Genomic DNA, 8,325 nt, shown 5'->3' on the forward strand with positions numbered 1-8,325 from the left:
GAGTGCCGGGCGCGCAAGGGGGCGTGGCGCACTACCCGCGTAACGCGGACGCTGGCGCGAGGCGGGGCTAAGTCTCACCGCCGCTCTGATTTGACTGGCTGAATGCCAAAAGGAGTGGACCAATCCGGGCTTTCGCTTTCCAATTGTGGGGCGTCGCGATGCTTCTCAGGCCCCGCCCACTCTGCCTGGCCCAATGCGAGGCGAGGCTTCCCGGGAGTGCAGTGGGGTTGGCGAGCGGTAGCCTGACGTTGGGTCGCTTGCGGCCGGCAGGCCAAGTCATACATGCTTCCTGCCCTTGGACGGCTAGAGATCCAAGAATTATTTTCCCATTTTATATTTGGGAGAGAGGGAACACAAATCGGGGGAAGGGAGAAGGACAAGCAGACTCTGCGCTGCGCACAGAGCCCCAAGCGGTGCTCGATCTCACCACCCTGGGATGGGTACCTAAGCTTAAATCAGTAGTCCCCACGCTTAACTGACTGAACCACCCAGATGCCCTTATTTTTCCATTTTTAAATGGTTGTGGGAAAAAAAATCAAAAGAATTACCTTTTGTGATTTTGAAAATACTACGAAGTTCACATTTTAGTGCCCATAAATAAAGTACTACTGGAAGACAGCCCTGCCCATTATTTTATTCAGTTGTCCACGCCTGCTTTCCCATTACAAGAGCAGAGTTGAATAGTTGCAATAGAGAGCGTGTGACCCACACAGCCTCAAAAATTTACTCTCTGGTGCTTTGCAGAGGAAGTGGATTGGCCCTTGCCTTTGAGTCTTCAGACCATCTTGGAGGTGCCTTCTGCATAGAGGACTGGCTTGCTTTTTTTTTTTTTTTTTTTTTAAAGATTTTACTTATTTATTTGACACAGAGATCACAAGTAGGCAGAGAGGCAGGCAGAGAGAGGGAAGCAGGCTCCCTGCTGAGCAGAGAGCCTGATGCGGGACTTGATCCCAGGAACCTGGGATCATGACCTGAGCTGAAGGCAGAGGCTTTAACCCACTGAGCCACCCAGGCGCCCGAGAAGTGGCTTTTGAGTTTACTTTCATGCCCAGTAGGGCCCAACAGAATGTTTCTTCATTTGGTCATTCAGCAGCCGTTTACTAGGTGCCTAGTGTATGATATTCAGAAAGCCAATGACACCCTCTTACCTCTGATGAGGCAGACACTTTAAATGGCAATTTATCAAGGCAGTGTGAGAAATGCTGACAACACTACTACCACTGCTACTATATTGTTCGCTGCTAGGCCCTGTTGTAAAGTCAACACAAGCCAGCTCTTACGTGATGATGGTGCAGCCTATTAAGTGCTGGTAACTCTCCAGGCATCTTTCATCACACTCACCACTCACTTACAGCTATCATCTCGGGTAATGCTGCTCCTAGAAAATGGATACTCTATCTGTCATATTTTACAGATGAGGGGACAGGCCCAGAACAGTTAGGTAACTAGCCCAAAGCCACACAGCTAGTGAGGGGTGGAGGATTTTCTTTTTAAAAGATTTTATTTACTTATTTGACCACACACACACACACATACACGCAGAGATCGCAAGTAGGCAGAGAGGCAGGCAGAGAGAGGGGGAAGCAGGCTCCCTGTTGAGCTGAGAGCCTGATGCAGGGCTCGATCCCAGGACCCTGAGATCAGGACCTGAACCGAAGGCAGAGGGTGAACCCACTGAGCCACCCAGGCGCCCCAAGGGGTGGAGGATTTGATCTCCATCTGCTGATGCTACACTTTGTTCCTTTAACCTCTGAGCTATGCTCCTTTGGGTTGTATGCCCTAAACCTAAGGGCCATGGGAACTCGGAAGAATCTTTAACAAGAGTGGAGTGTTTGGGAGCGGACAGGCATGAGACGAGACCGCTGGGAATGGTGACTCCTGAGCTGGATGAAAAGGAATGAATCAGAGAAGGGACAATGGGGCAGAGTAATGTTCACAGATCCTGATGGACAAGATGGAGCTGCAGAGCTGTGTTCAATCCCAGAAATCTTGCCTACCACATCTGGATTTTTAAAAAAGATTTTATTTTATTTATTTGTCAGAAAGAGATCACACAAGCAGGGGGAGCAGGAGGAAGAGGGAGAAGCAGGGTCCCCGCTGAGCAAGGAACCCAACATGGGTCTTAATCCCAGAACCCTGGGATCATGACCTGAACCAAAGGCAGATGCTTAACTGACTGAACCACCTAGGCATCCCCCACATCTGCATTTTCCTTGAATCCTTGTCCTGAACCTGAATGAAGAAATAGTGTTGGAAAAGCCATAAAATTCCACCTTGTACCATTTAGAGGAGGGGAGATATGAGAATCTTTGGCTGTCAAAGGACAAGTGCAACCTCTTTTATCACTCACACACAAGGCAGGTGATGAAACGCAAACATCAGCCTGAGATACGAAGAGACTGTTCTATAAAGATGTCAAACTCGGGCCAAGGGATGTCCTGTAGGGCCAAGGAAAGAGGAGGGTGGGTAATCAGCCAGTCTGGGAAAGTGGCAGGAAGGGAGCTGAATTCTAACTCTGGGGACCTCAACTCTGTTTGCTCAAACATAAAGTGGAATATCTTGGCTCTGCTCATGGGAATGAATGCAATGAATGCCATAAATGTATTTGTAAAACATTTTGAGTAAGAAAAGAGAATGCTGTGGGCTGGGAAGGGCATTCCAGAATCATGGTGCAGCTTTTGGGGATAAGGGCAGAATGATTAAGGAGGAGGCAGGATCTATGCTTCAGGAAGTTCTTGACATAAAGTTGAAGCCCATATCCCTGCTATTGGCACACACACGGATCCTATTTCTAAGGTCAAGGGCCTCTTAGTTTGGGGACTTGGGGCAAGTCATTAACTACTGTATGGCTCAATTTCATTAGCTAAAGATGGAAATAATGACCCTTAATTTGTTGGAGAGGTTTCACAGGATAATGTTGGGAAGGCACTTAGCATGATGCCTGGTCCTTCTAGATTCTGTGTGTGGTGAATTGGCTTAGCAAATAGGCTCCCCCCTGACTTTTGCATTGTGTAAATTAAATATTTAAAAAAATTTGTATTTATTTCTTTGAGAGTGATAGAGAGCACAAGCAGGGGAAGGGGCAGAAGGAGAAGGAGACTCCCCAGTGAGCAGAGAGCCTGACGTGGGTCTGGATCCCAAGATCCCAGGATCACGACCTGAGCTGAAAGCAGACGCTTAACCGACTGAGCCAACCAGGTGCCCCTTACACTGTATAAATTAATTGATGTTTATCAAAGTTTAAATGAGAAAACCAGTACTTTAAAAAAGAAAGATTTTATTTATTTATTTGACAGGGATCACAAGTAGGCAGAGAGGCAGGCAGAGAGAGAGGAAAGGAAGCAGGCTCCCTGCTGAGCAGAGAGCCCAATGCGGGGGCTGGGGGGGCAGTCCCAGGACCCTGGGATCATGACCTGAGCTGGAGGCAGAGGCTTTAACCCACTGAGTCACCCAGGTGCCCCAGAAAACCAGTACTTTTAACTTTTGGTCTTCTGCATTGAGGACACCTTGAGGTTGAGTTACTGTTTCCATTCCTAATAGTAAACATTGTTCTGTAGGAGAAATGGCCCCAAAGAAAAGAATTGTATCCAGGATGTCACCTTTAAGACCATGATTAGGACAAATTAAAATCTTTTGAAAATGTGTGGGAGTTAGGTTTGATATAACTGTTATATTCAGATAACTGAAATATGAAAGGGTTGGAGTTCCCCTACCTGTATCACCCTCTGGGACAAATACAGATTTTTACTACAGATGATTCTTCACCTTAAGGAATCATTGTCCAGGGGTGCCTGGGTGGCTCAGTGGGTTAAACATCTGCCTTCGGCTCGGATCATAATCTTAGGGTCCTGGGATTGAGCCCCTGCATTGGGCTCTCTGCTCAGTGGGGAGCCTGCTTCCCCCTTTCTCTGGCTGCCTCTCTGCCTGCTTGTGATATCTCTCTCTCTCTCTCTCTGTTAAATAAATAAAATCTTTAAAAAAAGAAGTAATTGTCCAAAAGAAATGAGTACTATTGACATGTTTTAAGAGGAAGTCTGTCCCTTTGTTGCTTCTGTGATGGATTCTAGTGAAAACACACATAAAGATGCTAAGAAACAGGATCTGACCCCTTGGGATAGAAGGCATCGGCACGAAGTTTGCTTGTGAATTTCCATTCCCGAATGACATTTCTTCATTGCATCCACCTGTTTGGCATTGTGTGTGTTAAGGTGATGTTTCCAAACAGCAAACGCAAGCATTGGGAGCAAACTTCTGGGATAAGACCAGGGGCAACATGGCAAGGGCGGTGTGCAGGAATCAGGTTTGGGGAACACAGAAATGCCCCTACCTCCACCTCCACCCTCTGTCCTGTGTAATAAGGACACCAACGGGTGTCTCTGGTGTCTCTGGCCAGGTGTTGTCTCTGGCCAACAACAGCACATGTAAATACAGCCCTCCAGAAAGGCACTGCTTACACAGAGCGGATCCAATGAGGCAGGAGATGCTTTGTCAAATGAGTCCTGGTGAGGATAAGAGAAAAAAGGTGTGAAATGAGGGGAAGGGGCAAAAAGAGAGGGAAATGTCTGTACACCGATTCTTTCTTCTTTCCTTTCCTCCTTCTCTCTCTCTTTCTTTTTAAGATTTTAAAGATTTTGTTTACTATTTGACAGAAAGAGAGAGAGAGCGAGAGAGAGAGCAGGAATACAAGCAGAGGGGAGTGGGAGAGAAGCAGGCTTCCCGTAGAGCAGGGAGCCCTGGGATCATGACCGGAACCCAAGGCAGACACTAAACAACCCAGGTGCCTTCACCAATACTTTGTAGAACATAGTCTCAAACTCCAAGCAAAAATGTTTAGATCGTCTTTATTCATTACTTACCCAAACAAACCAGGTACTCTTCGTTCCTTCATTCATTTGACAAGTATTTATTGAGTGTTACTAGGTATCTAACATTGTTCTAAGCACTGGGGATGAAGCGGTATGCAAATCCATCTTTTTTTTTTTTTTTCTCCTGAGTTTACATTCTGGTGGCTTCAGGTTGGATTGTCCGGGGCAGACCATTCTCTAGGAATAGGATCTCAATTCATTATTTCAAGTTCCTTTTCTTTGCGGAGTGGACATAGAATTTTCTGAGCTATTACCCCAACCCTGCCACTGCAGAGTACATAGAAAGGCAGGTGGGTGCTGAAGAGAATTAACTAAAGGGCTGATCTATGTCTTTTTGTACGAATCCTCTTCTGTAGGTCAGAATAATTTATGTGGATGCTTGGGACATTCCTATAATTTAGCAGCGCGCCGCTGGTGTAGCGGTATCATGCAAGATTCCCTATAATTTAGCAGCACATCATGGACCATTGTACAAGGCCAGTGTTTAATTTCATTTTATTTTTCCTCACGGAAACACCAGGGTGTCTCGTGCTTAAATACCACAATTTCCCACCAACAAGCCCCTGCCACTGGCGTGTTAAACACCACCATAATTTACTTGTTAGAATCAGGAATAATACTAAACTTGTCTGAGTGGTAACAACAACCTGGAAAAACTGACTCTGAAAGCTGTGTCTGAGGGTCCAAGCCTGGAGGCTGAGAGAAGTAACAAAAGACATTCGAGGGTGAAGAGGACACTGGGGGGGGGGTGACCTTAATAACTCCAAGGGGTGGGAGGGGAGGGGAAGATCTTGTCAGAATCTGAGCACTTCAAGGGGCGCCTGGGTGGCTTCATGGGTTAAGGTTCCGACTCTTTTTTATTTTTTTTTTTTTAAAGATTTTATTTATTTATTTATTTATTTGACAGAGAGAGAGATCACAAGCAGGCAGAGAGGCAGGCAGAGAGAGAGGAGGAAGCAGGCTCCCTGCTGAGCAGAGAGCCCGATGTGGGCCTCGATCCCAGGACCCTGAGATCATGACCTGAGCCGAAGGCAGTGGCTTAACCCACTGAGCCACCCAGGCGCCCAGGTTCCGACTCTTGATTTCAGTTTAGGTCATAGTCTTGGGTCCTGGGATTGAGCTAAGGGTCAGGCTCTGCGCTCAGTAGGGAGTCTGCTTGTCTCTCTGCCCTCCTGCCCCCACCCCCCAGCTTGGACATGCTCTCTCTAATAGATAAAATTTTAAGAAAGGAAAAAAAAAAAAAAAAGAATCTGAGCGCTTCCAGGTCCTTAGAAATCATCTCACTATTTTCATCTGACAGAGGGGAAAAAAATGAGTCCAAGGAGGTTAAATGACAAAGCCATGGGGCCTGTAATGGCAGAAATAAGGACAGACCCAAGGTTTCCTGTCTTGGCCAATGCTTGGTCTGCTCAGTTGAACTGTCCGTCCACTGTTTCATAAACTCTAATTGGACAACTAGTTTCCAGAAAATCTGGCTATTTTAAGAATCTGCCTATCATTTAGAGAGAATTAATATAGCTTGTATTTCGGAGCACAGAACAATGGGGAGAGAATTTAAAATCTATTTGGTGAAAACTGACAAATACATCTTTTGATTTTTGGCTCTGGTCAGGGGTTCTCAACTGGGTTCTTGCCCCCCCACCCCCCCCCCCCCCCCCCCCCCCCCCCCCGCCGGCGACATCTGGCAGTGTCTGGAGATACTTTGGGTTGGTTGTGACATTTGAGGGTTGTAGTGCTCATGGCATCTAGTGAGTAGAGGCTGGATAAACTCCTAAACACAAACAGTGCACAGGACAGCCCCACTCCTGCCCCCCAAAGAATGATCTGGCCTTAAATGCCGCTAGTACTGATGTTGAGAAACTCTGCAGTAGAGGCATGAAACCCAGAATGGAAGCTCGGGTTGGAAGACTGGGTAGGCTGCCTTGACCATGGTGGGGGATGCCAAGTGGGCTGAAGAATTTAACAGCAAAGGCACTGTTTCAAAGGTTAGCATCTTTGGGCTCCTAAATCCAACCCTGTCCCCATCCTGATAATGGTCCAGATGGTGTCCAGTCATTCCGGGCTGCTTTTTCCTGCTCTCCTTCTCCCCACCCCTGCCAAACCACAAAGGCTCACCCCACCCCCATCTTCCCCTCCTAGTCCTGCAAAGCACTAGCTGAATCCCTTGGGTGGGCCCCTTCACTTTTCTAGGCCTCAGTTTCCTTCCCTGTAAAATGGGGAGAATGATAACACCCACCTCTTAGGGCTGTTTTAGGAGAGGACTTCACCCCATCGCTCCCACTACAAAAGCCTCACGAGCGCTCCCCACGGAGGCGGCCTTGCTCTCAATTTTCTAAATCTTCAGCTTCTGAGATAGGGGCTGTGAACCCACGTTCTACAAATGGGGAAACTGAGGCTGGGGGAGGGGTTACCGAACTGGAGCACTTTCTCCTATCTTTGAGGGAAGGGGCCAGGCTGGAAGGCGGGGAGTTCTTCTCCAGAGCTCTCCGAAAGGCGCTCAGCACCAAGGTTGGGGGGGTAGACGAGCTTCTCCCTCCCGGGGCCCTGCAATCCCACTTCCCCGCTGGGCTAGACTCCCGGCGGCGGGGGCGGGGACAGCCTGGCTGGGAGCTAGGGGCCCGTGGCTGGGTCCAAGGCGCATGCGCGCGCGCCTGAGGCTCAGCCCTGGCGTCGGACCCGGTTGTCCGGGCAACCGGGGCGGGGCCAAAAAGCCACTGAGTCCATTTGGTTCGTTAATGGTCGGTCTTTTGCCTAAATTCTGTGAAACTTCTTCCAGTTGTTCATCGTCCCTTCGTTCATTCACTTCCAACTGGGCAAAGGTTGATTTCCTATCCCCAGGAGCATCTGCAGCTAATTAAATGATAACCAGGGGGGCGGATCCCGGCCAGGATTAGGTGCAGGTGGAGACCACTTTAAGAACTTCCAGAGTCCATCCCATTCACCTTCACATGTCACTTTTTCTTTCCTTTTCTGCCTTTGAGTACTCTATAATTTATTTACGGCATCTATAATTTATCTGACTTCTCCGGCCAGATCGTGCTTAGACCAAATCACGAATCTGAATTTTGCAGAAATGACTCAGTGGTGACTAACTCCATTAGGAAAGCAGTCTCTGCAAAGAAGTTCATAGCAGAATTTCTTTAAATAGAAAACGTCCTCAGTGCCTGACAACTACTCACTTTATATAAAATTCATTTAGATACAAGACTTCTCCCTCCTCTTCGCCCCCCCCACCCCGCTTTTTGCATTTAGACATAAGCCACTGTATATGGTTAGCTGTGGGCAACCTGACTGAGGGCTGTGTCTGGCTGAGAGAACGGGAATCCGTCAGGATTTCAGGGGCTGAAATCCAGAGTAGCTATGTCTCCCAAGCTGGAGGACAGTGCACCTTCTAGCTGGTGTCTTAGAGTGGGTACCTTTTTCTGTTTGCATTAAGTTGGGAAGTTTCTGTATGTGCCTT

Source organism: Neovison vison, chromosome 6, assembly GCF_020171115.1.
Source record: "Neovison vison isolate M4711 chromosome 6, ASM_NN_V1, whole genome shotgun sequence".
Classification (NCBI taxonomy): domain Eukaryota; kingdom Metazoa; phylum Chordata; class Mammalia; order Carnivora; family Mustelidae; genus Neogale; species Neogale vison.